The following is a 15,437-nucleotide window of genomic DNA, read 5'->3' on the forward strand; positions in this document are numbered from 1 at the left end:
AGCTGGTTAATCACGCTGATGTTGTTTTCGCGTGCGTGTTTGTGCGTGTGTGTGAGAGCGCGCGCACGCGTTTGTGTTTGTGTACAATGAAAACTAATTGGCATTCTCGCAATCGTATATTTACCATTGTCTAACCCTTAATAGTCAATAATTACACAATATACATGCAAATGCATCTTTAACTTGAATGAGAAATGGAAAATTGCATGCTAATTATATTATTGGAGATTGACGGTTGTGTGGCAAGAAAGCAACAATTTGTAATGAATATTATTTCAAAGTCAAAAGAATAGCATTTCTGGCATCGTCAACCAATTGCACATGGCACAGTGGCTTAGAAAGTCTCTGAGAGTGTTGTTAGCGTTAGCGTTAGCATTGGTATTACTAGCCGGAATTACGTTTGCATTAGAAAGAATCCAAATGACCAATCCAAATAAAGCGTTTTCAATAAACACCTCAGTTCGTAAAATCTGAATGAAATTTTATTTTGAATCAAAGGGGTGGCGTATTGTTTTGCTATGTAAATATTTCGGTTGAATTCATCAAACTGTGGCTTATTTTCTCTTGCGGGATCTTAACATAAATGTGTGATGACATTGTTTTTAATCAAGAAGTTGCTTTAAAGGGATAGTGTGTAAGATTTAGACCATTTTTCATTACGGCCAGCAGGGGGTGCTGCAGGTGCTGTATTTACCATTGTCCATAGCTATAACAAACATGGCCGCCTCCGGAGAAGTGCCACCCCTCATGTAATATAATTTAATGATAACTAGACCTATGATTATATTTAAAAAATACTGTGGGTCATTAAGAACATAATCATTTGCAAGTTTTTGAAATTTGCAACCGTTTGATATATTCTTTTTTAATGAAAAACAGTCTACATCTTACACGCTGTCCCTTTAATAAGTGTAAATAAAAAATCACTACTGTGCTAAATAGACAAATCAACTCCATCTCGAGGAATCACATGATCAATCTCCACGTGTTACGATTATCATATCAAACATTCAATTGAGTTTTTCGACGCAGACGATATTTGATTACCTATTAGCAATAACAATGCATTTTGGAATTAGCTATTTTTTCCACACGTACATACTGTTTCTTATCTGTACTGTACATGTAATAACGATACGTAGGCTAATAGGTTGGAAGGAGAGAAAGTCGATCGGTGGTGCTGGATAGGCGGAGGGACTAAAAGAGCAACAATAGAGGAGCGTCCATTCTTCTGACGTGCACCACGGCCACTATTTGAGAAACTCTTTTAGCTGAATGCTATTTGAAAGCGCATAATGCCCGACCTTTGCGTGGCCTTCGGCAGCAGGCCCACGTTGTGTTTTGCAGAGCCACCAAAACACCAGACGCTGTGTCAAAATGAACGAGAACAAAACCACGGCGGCTTTAACACGCCTCTCAGCGCTTCTCGGGCAGAAACGTGTGATAAAACACGGCGCCAAAAACAACTTTGTTTCCTTCTTTTTCTTGTCATACCATCAAGCAAACCGGCTTAATAGTAACAGCAGCAGGAGCTCTTCGCGGGGGAGTTTCTCACCGCGACGAAGGATAAGCCGCCGGGCATACAAGTGGAAGCTCACACGATGTTGCTAGGCTAACCGGGAGAGCGTCCCCCGCTTGCAGGGGCACACAAACAAGCAGATTTATATTGGCGGTGTCAGGAAAAGAATAAAAATCTCGAGCGTGGGATCGTAAGAATGGACCGGCGGAGGTACAATAGCGAGGTTATAGCGAATAGCTCTTTTTTTGTCCTTTTTTGTGTAGGCAATGAGAGGCCCAACCGTGAAATGTCGTCGCTTACAAGAAGGGTAGGTGAACCCGATGGTACACATCGGAGAAAGAAAAGCAAAACAGAAAAAAAAAAACTCAACATAAATGCAAGTTGACAGGCAAAATGTGGGGACAGCTAGTCTTAAGATTATTAGCATGACAAAGAGGAAGGAGCACAGTGTTTTGCACCCCGTGTGGAGGGTGAAGAGGTTTAAGGACATAGCAGCAGGAGAAGAGGAAATGGCACACTGAGATCTGTGTGTGTGTGCGCGTGTGTGTGTGAGTGCGCGCATGCATACCATATAAATGTGAATGTACATTTTCCAGCCACATCATTTATTGCACTCTCGCAATTAATGAGATCCTCCACAATCTTACCTTTCCATAGGGTAGTACAGGCAAATCATAATAATGACCTAATGACATAAAATCATACAATAAATTAAATATATTTTCAAAGAAATTGTTTATTTTGATCTTTTAATATGATTCTTTTTCTGTAAACTGCAACTTTTGAAGAAGACTATATATTATGATTCATCATTATTAAAGGCATTTTTTTTAATGTTTCTCACAGAAACAATTGTTAAAACTTTTCACTTTTCGGTTTTGTTTCTGCCCATCAGCAGATAGCTAACAACTAATAATGTCTTTGAACGATAGCTATATAGTGTGAACAAAGCGACATTTTAAAAATAAAACTGTGTAAACGTCCATCTGTCTTTGCGCTGGTGTCGCTCCTCTCAGTTCGATTGCAATGTTAAGCATCATTCAGCTACTACAGGAAGTGAGTACAACCGAGTTGAATGTGATTTTTTTTTTTTTACTTATAAAATTTAAACGAATCTTCCAAATTAACACTTTAACTTTAATCACCTTAATACAGTATACATAAAATGCTCGCTTTTTTTGCACCTACGAGAGAGAGACTGGTACAACAAAGTGTTTATTATTATGGATGGCATAAATACGGGTTTCAGAGTGGCGCCTGACATATACATTGGCCTACAGAGAGCTGTTATTTCCATTTTCCTGTGGGATCGGACTTGGGGTTGTACAACGTACAAGTACTGCATTGATCAAGATGTGAACTGCTCTAATTCGTCTGTCCAAGCTTAAACGTCCTGCTCAGCTCTAACATCATGCTAATAATAATAATAATACCAGTTTTCGGTGTTTGTATGGTGTATGATTTGGACTCAAAAGACTACAGAAGCATGGCTGATGTCATTCAAATGGTTTTGCGTCGGATCTCATTCGATTGTGTGCCTAATATTACGGCCTTTCAGTGTATTTACGTTCACAAGACTTGCTCGGCGTAGCAATTGTCAGCTTTGATATATTAACGCACGGGCTACCGGGATGTAATGAGCGAAGCTGAGGCTTTTTTTCCCCCCACACTTCTAACGACAGAAATGATCCCGTTTGTTTGTTATGGGCTCGCGTGCGGTCTGAAGTGGTCTTACATATTGAATAAGCTGCAACCGAGACAACTATCAAAGAGTGATAACTCCTCGGGGGGGAGGGACGCCTTCAGGCATGCGGCGGGGCTGATTAGTCTCTCTGCAGGGCGAGAAGTGACATCATGCGTGGCTGGAGGCTGTTGCAGTTGTGTGTGTGTGTAGAGTATATATCACACATGAAGTAGCATTAGCATGAGGCCGGTGTGGGAGAGTTTACATCACCCGAGCACATCAAACGGCAGAGGACGGGGTTAATCTCTCCCCACGGTGAAGCTCGGGGCTTTGGGCAGAGGTGCAAGTCTTCCGAGCTAGCCGCCTGCCAGATCTAATGGCTCACGTTTTATACGCTCCCGCCGTCCTCCCATTAACTCATGATTAAGACCCTCCTCGGGTATCTTCTTAGGTACACTTGCGCAATCAAATCAACTGGATGTGAAATTCCGACCCGCGAACACAGTGGATAGGGTTGAATCTGATCCCTTTGATTGCAGGTTGTTGTTTTGTTTACAATAGGAGGAACCCGTGGACCTTTATTTGCATTTATTCACAATCATTTGCATTTGTTGTTCTGGCACACAAGCTACCGCAATCTACTGTTGGGGGGGGGGGGGGGGGGTTACCAATAATAAGCTCAGCACCAAAATAATAAACTAAAAAGATCCTCTTAATGGCTAAAGAAAGTGTAAAATGAGCCAAGCAGAATAGACACAGTAACTAATAGGAATGGGCCAGAAGTGCATTGAAATACATGAGGAGAATGCGCTGCCTACCAGTCTCCTCTATTATAATAAAACAGCCAAACATCGTGGGAAAGCCAGTCATTACTTGAAAATGAACTGTGCCACAACAAGTAAAGTATGACATGAACGGCCTTGGTATGCTTTTATTATGAAATTCCTCCCGGAAGAATGGCCATGACAATGGTCAACTTGGTAATTGTTTTCTACCAGAGCGGTGTTTTTCTTGATTGACATTGTTTTCTTCGGCTGATTTTTTTTCCCGGTGTCAACCAACACTACCTCAGCGTGAAACCGGTCAGCAAAGTTCGACCCATTGAGCACCCCCTGCTGTAGAGCGTATCCTATGCTAAAAATGAGTGTTTTGGAAAGAAGAAAAGTATCATTTTTCACCGTACAGGAAGTAGCTTTAAATAAAAAGTAAAGAAATCAACATTTGGCCTAATTTTTTGCTTCTTTTCAGTGTACATTTTTCTGATCCTTCTGGTGTGTGTGCCTTGGCCACCAGGGGGAGTATAAGACAAATTTGAAAGACGAATGTTGTCCGCTTCTCGTCCATGTAAGACGACTTATTGCTTGAGTGCAATCGATATGATAAGAGCAAAGGTTTAATAAAAAAACAAAAACAGTTTCATCACTATAATGTATGAAATGTAAGGAGGACATTTTGATGGAGAGAACAGGATTCTTGCCTTATCAAAATAAATAAAAGTATCGTCTCTTTCTCCTAGTCATTTGTCTTCATTGACGAACGCAATGAAACAAAGGCATCCGCGTGGCCATTTTACAGATGTGTTTTATTATAGATAAATGTTTTCTCATAATGTCACTGGAGGCTAATCTAATTTGCTTAATGTTGCTGTGGTTTGTAAAGCCATGAGTGTGCGGTACTGGTGCTCAAGGGGGTGCGCACGGGGAGCTTTTGGACTCAAAGACACTACTAAACATCGGAACTATCAAGCGCTTTAATCAGTGCTGGATTATTTCGGAGGACTAATGCCAAGGCAGGAAGCATCATCCGTTTTCTATGACACACACACATGCACGTATAACCACAGGCATGCATCAGCACTCCAAAATGATTAAACATTCATAAAAACTGGGGTAAAAGAGCAAAATGAGCCTGTTCTTGCAATAAATTAATGGGATTTTGCACAAAATGTGATGCAGTATGAGGAGTAGACAAGAGACAAATGTGTTTGACAAAGAGTGTACATTGTCTATATGGATGTGGCTGTTCAGATTTGGATGTTCTAGATATCCTGGCCAACCCAATGGTTCGTATATATTATATCACTTTTCCTCAGTAATTATTCTATGTACAACAGATGTACATATTCCGACCGCTGAGAGCCATATCTTGTTTATTTGCCATGGCTTTTGTTGCAAAGCCGCTAAATCTATTTTCATACGTGTAAAGTTATTGTTTCTGCATCCATCAAGGAATCTATGCAAGATTCATGAGTTTTTATTGTCATATGTATAGTGTTAGTAGTAATATTGGCAGGCAACTAACATATAAACACTTGCCGAACTTTAATCTATGAATTTAGTGTATTTTTGGCCGACATTAGCGGGTTAGCAACAGCTAACAACTACTACTAACTATAAAGTGCAACCTCTACACAAACGAACACATAAACAGAATAAACATTCATCGCTTACAAAACATAGGCAGTAGCGTGCGTTATCAACATAAATGATAATAAACTATAAATATTAGCTTACGTTGTCATTCGCAACGTCACCGTAACGATCTGAATGACGCACAGAGAACGTAAAACAGGAAACGGAAACGCAACGCGACCCGACAAATTAAAAGTACACATTTCAAAATAAGATAACATACGTCACGAACTCCAACGCTTGAAGAATTCTTAACATAGTTATTAACTAATATTACTTAGTTATTGATGAATGCAGTACTGTATAATGTACTTTTTTCTTTTTCTTCATTTTTTTTCATTTTTGCTTGCAGTACTGAGACTGCGGTATCTGAGACAGCGAAGTAGGAGGATTCACTGCATTATCAGCCTGCAGCATGTATCACCTTGAGAGTATATGAAGTCAAATTCATGTCCTTAGTACATTCAGTTGAATCTCTACTCATTTGATCTATAATTCTTATTAATATTTGTCTAACATGATGAAAGAAACTGTCGGTCCTTCCGTGGCGCTTGAGGCGTCAAAGGGAAGAAGGAAAGGTAGTTTTCACTTGTCGCAGAAGGCTTTAAAAAAAAAAAAAGAGGGTCTAGCTATTGTAGGGCCTTATAAAATCATTACAAAATTCAAAATGTCAACTGGCACTTATTTAAGTCCTTCTGAGAGTTTTCTACAAAGCAAATTCCCACGACAGTATCATGATGATTGAAATGAATTCTTTTAGTCTTTGGAAGCATCGCTGTAATCAACCAATCACATTTAAGAACAGTTGCGGCACAATGGAATTAATTCTGAATGTGCTAGCACGTTATGACAGTTGTTTTTTTTTATGTCACAAAAACCTGGCATTTGGACACGAGCGCACAGACTTTTTATACGCGCTTAAAAAAAGTGAGAGAGCAGTTATAGGATTTCTGGTAGGGTGACAAAAACAGGCAGTGACATCATGCGGCGGTTAAACACAACACCGCAGTTGTTTCGACAACAAGTGACATTAATATTAGTCAATTGCCAAGCTGAGTCGTACTTGATCGAAGCTCCCCATGTTGAAATGCGGACGATGGCGTGTTTAAGATCCTTTTTTTTTTTTTTGCGTTCGTGGGTGCATGCAAAGTGATGTGAGGCGCTGACAAATAGCTTGTGTCACTACCAGCATGACAAGTGACTGCAGCACTGGGATTTATACAGCAGCAACGCGGCCATTAAAGGAGTCCAAGGTGCCAACATGGATTTGAGTCACAATTATTGTATTTTCTTTTGGCGGAAAGTGACAAACATTTTGCTACAGAGCTTAAAATGTATCAAAATAACATGTGGCTGATACGGCGCTTGTTTTGAGTACTCAATACTAGATGGATACTCGATACAAGACCGATATGTAGATACTCGAGACCAGATAATAAGTAAGTGCTCAATTGGACATGTAAGACTCGATACTATGAAATTTAGATACTAGATATGCAGATACTCAAAACTACTGTCAATAGACATGTGACTACTCAATACCGTTAGGTATATTATAAATGTAGACAGTCATTACGAGATCGACGGATAGACACTCGATACTAAATAAATACTAGACATAAGTACGCTATGCTAGGTAGATACTCGATACAGGATAGATATGTAGGTACTTGACAGTCAATAGATCCAATATGCAGGTACTTGATAAGGCATGTAAGAACTCGATACTATAGATAGATACTATATTGATGGATAGATGAATAAATACTATACATAACTACTCAATGCTAGGTAGGTACTCAATACTAGATAACTATGGTGCCACTCAAAACTATTGTCGATAGATATGTAAATACTCGATACTTAGATCGTTAGGTATAAAATAAATGTAGCTACTCAATCCCAGATTGGTGCAAAGGGACTCGATACTAGATAATACTGTATGTAAGTACTCAATACAAGGTAATTTTACAATACAAGATATGTATGTACTCGACACGAGATAGAAACAGTATCTAGGTACTTGATAAAACATGGAAGAACTCGATACTATATACTTGGCACTCGATATTCCGTAGATATACGTATAGCTCATCAATACTTAACTCGTTATGTATATTATAAATGTAGATACTCAATACTAAAGCAATGATACATACTTGATACTAGATGTAGCTACTGGATACCTACAGTAGACATGTGCGTAGTTCTAAATGTAGATACTTACTATGAGATAAATGGGTAAATACTTGATACAAGGTAACTGTATAAGAACTCAATACTGTAGCTATGTAAGGACTCGATACTAGATAGATGTGTAGTACTCGGCTACTTGATAAATATGTAAATACTCGATACTAGATGGAAATGTAGGTACTCAATAAGAAATAGATATTTAAGAACTTGATAGTAGATATGCTATGTAGCTAGTTTGGTACAAAGTTATAAATGCAGATACTCACTGCTAGAAAGATGGCTAGATACTTCATACTATATAGATATGTGAGTACTTGAGATACTAGATATATATTTGGCTACTAATTACGAGATGAATACGTAGCTATATTATATCGATTTCTACCTACTCGATACTAGATATGTAGCTACTTGATACTAGATAAATACTTTGCTACCTGATGCTGGATACTGAAGATATCTTGTTTATCGATACTAGAAAAAAATGTTGCTACTTGATACTATGAATATGGATGGATGGATAGATATTTGCTCACTATTTATTCCAATTAACTTTGTATGTGAAGCATTTTCATGTATTTATTTCATTATCAATCTGCCGCATGTACCACCTTGAGTGTATATAAAGTCAAATCCGCGTCCTTGGTGCATTAAATTTCATCTCTATTCATTTGATCTATTATGCCTATTAATATTTGTCTAACATGATGAAAGACACTTTAGTCCCTTCTGCGGTGCTTGAGGTGTCAAAGGGAGGAAGGAAAAGTAGTTTTCAGTCTTCGCAGGAAGCTTTTTGAATAAAATTATGTCAAGGATTAACAACTAGTAAGAAATAAGTAAAGGTCTGTCATTCCAGATGGGACCATCGTTTTGTAGTTAACAGAATTTCTACAGCTTTTGACAGAGAGGTTCTGTATAAGTTTGGTGTGAAGCCTTGAAGGCGTTTTACGCTGGTTTGATTTTCTTAACTCGCAAAACGTAATTATTTATGTCGATGGATAAAAACACGTTTACATTTAAGTTCTGAATGAATGAATTTCACTATTTCTATCTTCATGTTTACATATACCAAATTGGAGAATTTGAATTCACAGAATTAAAGACCTTTTAAAAGATGGTCAACATTTTCAAGTTCAAGCTGCCCATAAGTGTCCTGTTTTTGTTTGTTTGTTTGTTTGTTTTCAACAATTTTTCTGCTTTGATGATGGGAGTCAGAGGATTTATATTTTTTAAAGTAATATATATTTTTCAAATCCATCTAATCCATTTTGGATTTCACTTATTTCTTTTGGTTTGCTATTTAAAAAAAAAAAAAATGTATGTAAGTAAGCATTAAAATGTATACATAGATGACTGGGTTTTTAGGCAGCAATCAAGCTAGATAGCTTGATTGACGTATGGGTTGGCGAACAGACAGATTTTTATGTAGCTAGCTAGCTATCGAGCTGTGGATCTAGCTAACGAGATATAGCTAGCTAGCCAGCTAAAAACCCATTCGTCTATGTATACATTTTAATGCTAGGTAGCTAGATAGCTTGACAGACGCATGGGTTGGCAAACAGACAGATTTTTATGTAGCTAGCTAGCTAGCTGGCTAGCTGTGGCTCTAGCTAACGCGATAAGCTAGCTAGCCAGCGAAAAACCCATTCGTCTATGTATACATTTTAATGCTAGCTAGCTAGCAGATAGATAGATAGATAGATAGATAGATAGATAGATAGATAGATAGATAGATAGATAGATAGATAGATAGATAGATAGATAGATAGATAGATAGATAGATAGATAGATAGATAGATAGATAGATAGATAGATAGATAGATAGATAGAGTTTAAAAAATTCAGCAGAGGGATAAAAAATAAAAAAAAAAATCTTTAAACTTCTTTGTCAGTTTGCATTAAGCACGTCTGTGAGTCAAAGAGGAGCAGCAGATCACTAGTAACCGTGCAAGACGCGGGGAGAGAGCGTCCCAAATCTTCTCACTGGCACATCAAAAGTCGCCATGTTCATGTGTTGTCGCTCACACAGAAACACATCCTGGACCTCGGCTGTAAACACATCTCCAACATCTTGAATAAAAGTCTCAAATGAATCAAAAAGACCCGAGCGATTCCAGCTCCACTTATCGTAATTGCATTATTTCTGACCATGCCGAGACTTAATTATTTCTAATTGACTGCGTTTCCTTTATGCTGTCTCAACGAGAATGATTATTATCTTCAAACGGATTCCTTTTTATGATGACAACGACAAAAACAATTATGTATCAATGTGTGTATCAATCAGTTTGTAATAAGTGAACCAATGTAATGCAGTGAAAACTCAACAGCTCTGGAGATTTTAGTAGAAAAAAAACAACAACAAAATTCAGGTTGTCCACATGCAGAAATCACCATAGGCTTTTCTATTTAAAATGATTTTTGATTAAAAGTCATTTACTTGACAATGATTTCTACTTTAACATATTCAGTAGATGTGTAAAAAAAAATGCCAGTGGGAAGTGTGAGATGTCCAACTGCATTTAAATGCACCACATAGATAGCAGCTAGCTAGCGCTGATGCTGGATGCAATAACTGCATATGTGTCTAGCGGATTTTAACCCTGCAATATAATCACCATTTTTGGGTCATTTCCTTCCACATCATTCTCACAGTATTTTAGCCGAGGGTTTGCACAATCCTGCTTGTATGATAAATAATAGGTCATGCCATGTTGAACTTTGACATCTTGACACAATCTGGGTGAATTTTCAGGTCCCTAGTGTTTTCTTTCAAATAATTGTATTGTGTGTTTACTTTAGAATAAACACACACCACACCCACATACACACACACACACGTATATATATATATATATATATATATATATATATATATATATATATATATATATATATATATATATATATATATATATATATATATATATATATATATATATATATATATATATATAATGAGTCATAATAAGTGAGGGACTTCATTCTTATGTGAATCTTTTTTTTTGGCATCTAGAATCCAGTTTTGTTCATGTATTAAAATCTTATGACATGCCACAATAATACAATGTTTCTAAAAATAAAATTGCTAGAGGAATTTTCTCCGAATTTTTGGTTATTCTAAATACATTAATTAGATAAATTGATGAAAGATCTTAATTATTTACACTTTAAGGTTCAATCACTCGACAGCACTTTCTTCACAAATATTTAAATGCATAAAAGTTTGGTTTATATTTATACTGTACTGAATAATCTTATAAATAATTATAATTTTCATTGTTTTGGTTATATTTGGTTGCCTATTTTTAAATAGGTTATGAAGGGATGGCGTGTACAGTGTACTTTTGTCTGAAGTATTGTTTTTTCTTACATCCTCCATGTATGATACTTGAAAAAAGCTAATATTTTTAGGGTCTATTATTTAAACGGGCGACGGGGAGCTAAACGGAGCGGCAACAAAGCCAAACGAGAAACAGGGAGCTCATAAAGACTTGGCTGGTGCAAGATGGCCTATTGTCATCACGGATGCTTCCAGACATGCGCAACATGTAAAATCAACCTTTGCCTTTTTTTAATCATCACTCCCGAGAGCGACTTTTTCCCGACCTGCATTTCATCACAGCCCAATCAATTCACCGTCGACGTTTGAACACAACAAGAATGAGCGCGAGAATAATGGTTGGCCTACAAGTAAATCCTTGATACACGCAGACTAATGCGCTTGATTCACAGACGCGATGCGTCGACGTTTTCCTCCGTGAATCCAATTCCTTTTTCCGATTGTAGTGAATGGTTGCCTCCTCATTTATGCGCGCAAAGAAACAACCTTGTAGTATTTCATTAAGAGAGCTTTACGTCAACCGTGACAGGTCTTCAAGTGCGTTAAAAGCGAAATTCGACAAATACGTCCAGGTATTCATTGAAGGTTACGCATATATTAGTGGCCCCATAATCCTCTTACGTGCTTCGAAAAGAAACGCCTCTTTTCACCAGCGAAGCCCCTGTTAGTTTTTTTTTTTTTTTTTTTTTTCTTTTTCCCCCGGCTCACTTCAAGGTCCAGACGAGCACAAATAAGGCACGAAGCGGTACCGAGTGTGGAGAAGCTTCTTTTCCATGTGCTGTACACAAAAAAGATCCAAGGCAGGCCGAGAAGGCTTTGAAGGGTTTTAGTCCAACCCAAATGCGCGGCCGGTCCGCTTTTCATTCTCCCGATGGGCTCCAAACAAAAACATGAAAGTAAAAATGCAAGTTTGTACGAGCCAGAGGATCACCAGATGGCGATGTGTTCTTTCTTTAATATATATATATATATATATATATATATATATATATATGTACGCTGTACGTTAAAACATGATATGTACTAGCACTCAAAATAGTTATCCAGTCAAAATAATACTTTTTAGTTACTTTTGATATGAACCTCAATATAAGCAATGAAAAAGTAATCAAAGCGCTGTATTGATACACTCAAAATATATGCATTACATAATTCAGTCAGTCAAGTGAGGCCATGATGAAAGTATTGTCAAAAAAAAAAAAGCTTGGATTTTCTTTCATCCTGAGTACAAAATTTTCTATTATTTTACACACACATTTATATATATATATATATATATATATATATATATATATATATATATATATATATATATATATATATATATATATATATATATATATATATATATATATATATATATATATATAAATTAACAAGATTATTACAATTAAATTAATAAGATAAAGATAATAAATTACCCAAACTATTCAAGCAACCTGCCAAATATATAATACTTTTTTTTTATAAAATATTAATAACACATGACTTATATTGTTGTCATGGTACATAAAGTACAGAAAAAAAATATCCTGTGAAATATCCAATAATTATTGTAGTTCTTTACTCTTTTGTAATTTGTCAATGTTTGTTTTTAAATGATTTTCTTGAACTGTAAAGGATATACAATTATTTAAAAAAACAAAACAAAAAAAAACATTTGTAATTGTTGTTAATCCATGTAGGGTTACCAAAAACAAATCTCTCATTTTAAGGGGATAGTCTTCCTCTTCTTAAAAAGTTATTTTGTCTAAAATGAATGTAATCAGGGTTCATTCAGGTACAATTATTATTTTTAAAAACACATTTTGCCACTTTCTGTCAACTGAAAATGACATCACGGGCTCACAAGGCTTGTCAATGCCACACAACCAACAAATGAGCCGTGATTTGTTGTTTCCCTCCATCAACAGCAAGTGGCAAATGTATTTTTAAAGAAACTGAAACAAAGAAACAAGAAAATTAAAAAATAATTATCATTAAATTAACTATTGACAAACTTTATATGCAGGAAATGCCTAAATGAATATATTATATCTAAGTAAACCCTGCTAGAAGAGTTATTATTATTATTTCAAATATTTTTCCCAAATTATTTTTAAATAATAATCAAAAGCTGAGACTTGCAGATATGCAGTTTATGAATGTATTGTAATAAAAAATGTAAATACATTTTATCAATATAAATGGAAACGTTTATTCCACATGTAATCTTTTTGATAGCACTGAAATAACGTGATTGGATTGAGACGTGCCTAAATGATAGGCTCACAATGTCGAAGTGCTTCAAATATGTCGTACATGACATCTTATTTTTCACAAATATATCACAGACTGCGTGAATGGGCGTACTAAAAATGACAGCAGATAAAGTATGTCTATCAATGTCTTTATATAGTGCACAAGTACAGTATAGGCTAACACTGAGCAGATGTTGCCCGGTAATTCAAAGGCCACATGTGACGTGCAACATATGCTTCAACGCTGGAGTTCACACATTAGACTCAAGGATTCGTCGTGGTGCCAACTGTCAAATACTCGGCAAGTGCCAAGGCGAAGGTGGGAAATGAGGTTATGATGTGATGCTGATACTACTGCGGTGTCCGCGCACACACAAGCATGTCATTTTTCACTTCATCTTGGAGGGAAAACGATATATAAATATAACCAAAAAAAAAAAAATCGGGACTCCCACCGTGTTTACTTTGGAAAGATTAGCTTCCACCACTCCATTTGGGAGACACGTGTAAACTGTGGAAAGCAAATTTGAAGGAAATGGCATGGAAAGAGAACAACAGCAGAGTGGAAATATGAAAACCGGGCCGCAATAAGCTTGCCAAGAAAATGAAGATCTTTTATCGTGCAATCCATGCAATGGGTTGGGAAATTATTTATTTGACCCTCCAAAACTTGGGAGCAAAATGTTATGATACCTAACCACATTTTCGCTTATTGTGTGTGAGTGTATAGATGTATATATATATATATATATATATATATATATATATATATATATATATATATATATATATATATATATATATATATATATATATATATATGCACATTAGGTCAAATATAGTATGTTAAAAATTGTGAGAGCACATGCCAGCCAAAATATTAGGTACTCCTGATCCATAAAGTGGACCTGAGGTAAAAAATGGATAGACCCCAAAAAATCAGCACATAGATGACACATTTCTAGGAACTCCCAAACTATTCCGCTCACCCTCATTATTATTATTATTATTATTATTATTATTATGATTAATATTGCTCTCAGAATGGCCTAATATTTGAAGGGTACCTAATCAGTTGGCTGTACTTCAAGATTCAAGAGTTTTACTTTCATATTGCAAAGTAAGACTACACAATGAAATTCTTATTCTGTTGAATAGCGGACTTAAAAATCGAGAAAATAATAAATAACTTAATAATTTGTCCAGAGGTAAACCTCATACATTTTGCAAAATTTTAAATCCACAAAAATATTAGGTGTTAAAAAGAATTAAGGACATCCAAAATTTTGGGAACAACTTGAGGCCCATATACAAGGTTGACAATTTATCAGACATCATTTTACAGCCAAAGTATTTGAAGCAACTATGCATTTTTTGCATATTTTGCATATAGGACCGGATAGATAGATAGATGGATGGATGGATGGATGATGGATAGATAGATATTAGCTAGCTCGTTAGCTAGCAAGCTATCTATGACAGATATAGATAGATATAAAGAAATATAGATAATTAGCTAGCTCGTTAGCTAGCAAGCTATCTACGATAGATAGATAGATAGATAGATAGATAGATAGATAGATAGATAGATAGATAGATAGATAGATAGATAGATAGATAGATAGATAGATAGATAGATAGATAGATAGATAGATAGATAGATAGATAGATAGATAGATAGATAGATAGCAAAGTTGAGCTTCAGCACATAAGTGCTTGATGAAGAGCTGAATTCTCCTCCTCTCCTTTTCCGGATGAGGTACATCCTCCTCATCATCATCTTCATCTTTCACTTCCTTTGTTGTTGAGCTTTGAGCAGCTCGCGTGAACTGTTTTTAATTTCATCTGCCAAACTTCAAATGCCTTCCACCCCCCGTTGCCCCAATTTTCTTTGTGCTAAATGAGCATCGTATATCAGCCGCGCCTCTGTTCTCCTTCCAGTGCCGCCGCCGCTTCTTCTTTCGTACGCTTTCAACCGCGCTGACGACGGATTAGCTCGCTTCAAATCAAAGATGCAATCATGTGATATGAATTAGTGCTTCTG

This window comes from Hippichthys cyanospilos, chromosome 12 (genome assembly GCF_059441005.1).
Source record: "Hippichthys cyanospilos isolate Australia breed blue-spotted pipefish chromosome 12, RoL_Hcya_1.0, whole genome shotgun sequence".
Lineage (NCBI taxonomy): Eukaryota > Metazoa > Chordata > Actinopteri > Syngnathiformes > Syngnathidae > Hippichthys > Hippichthys cyanospilos.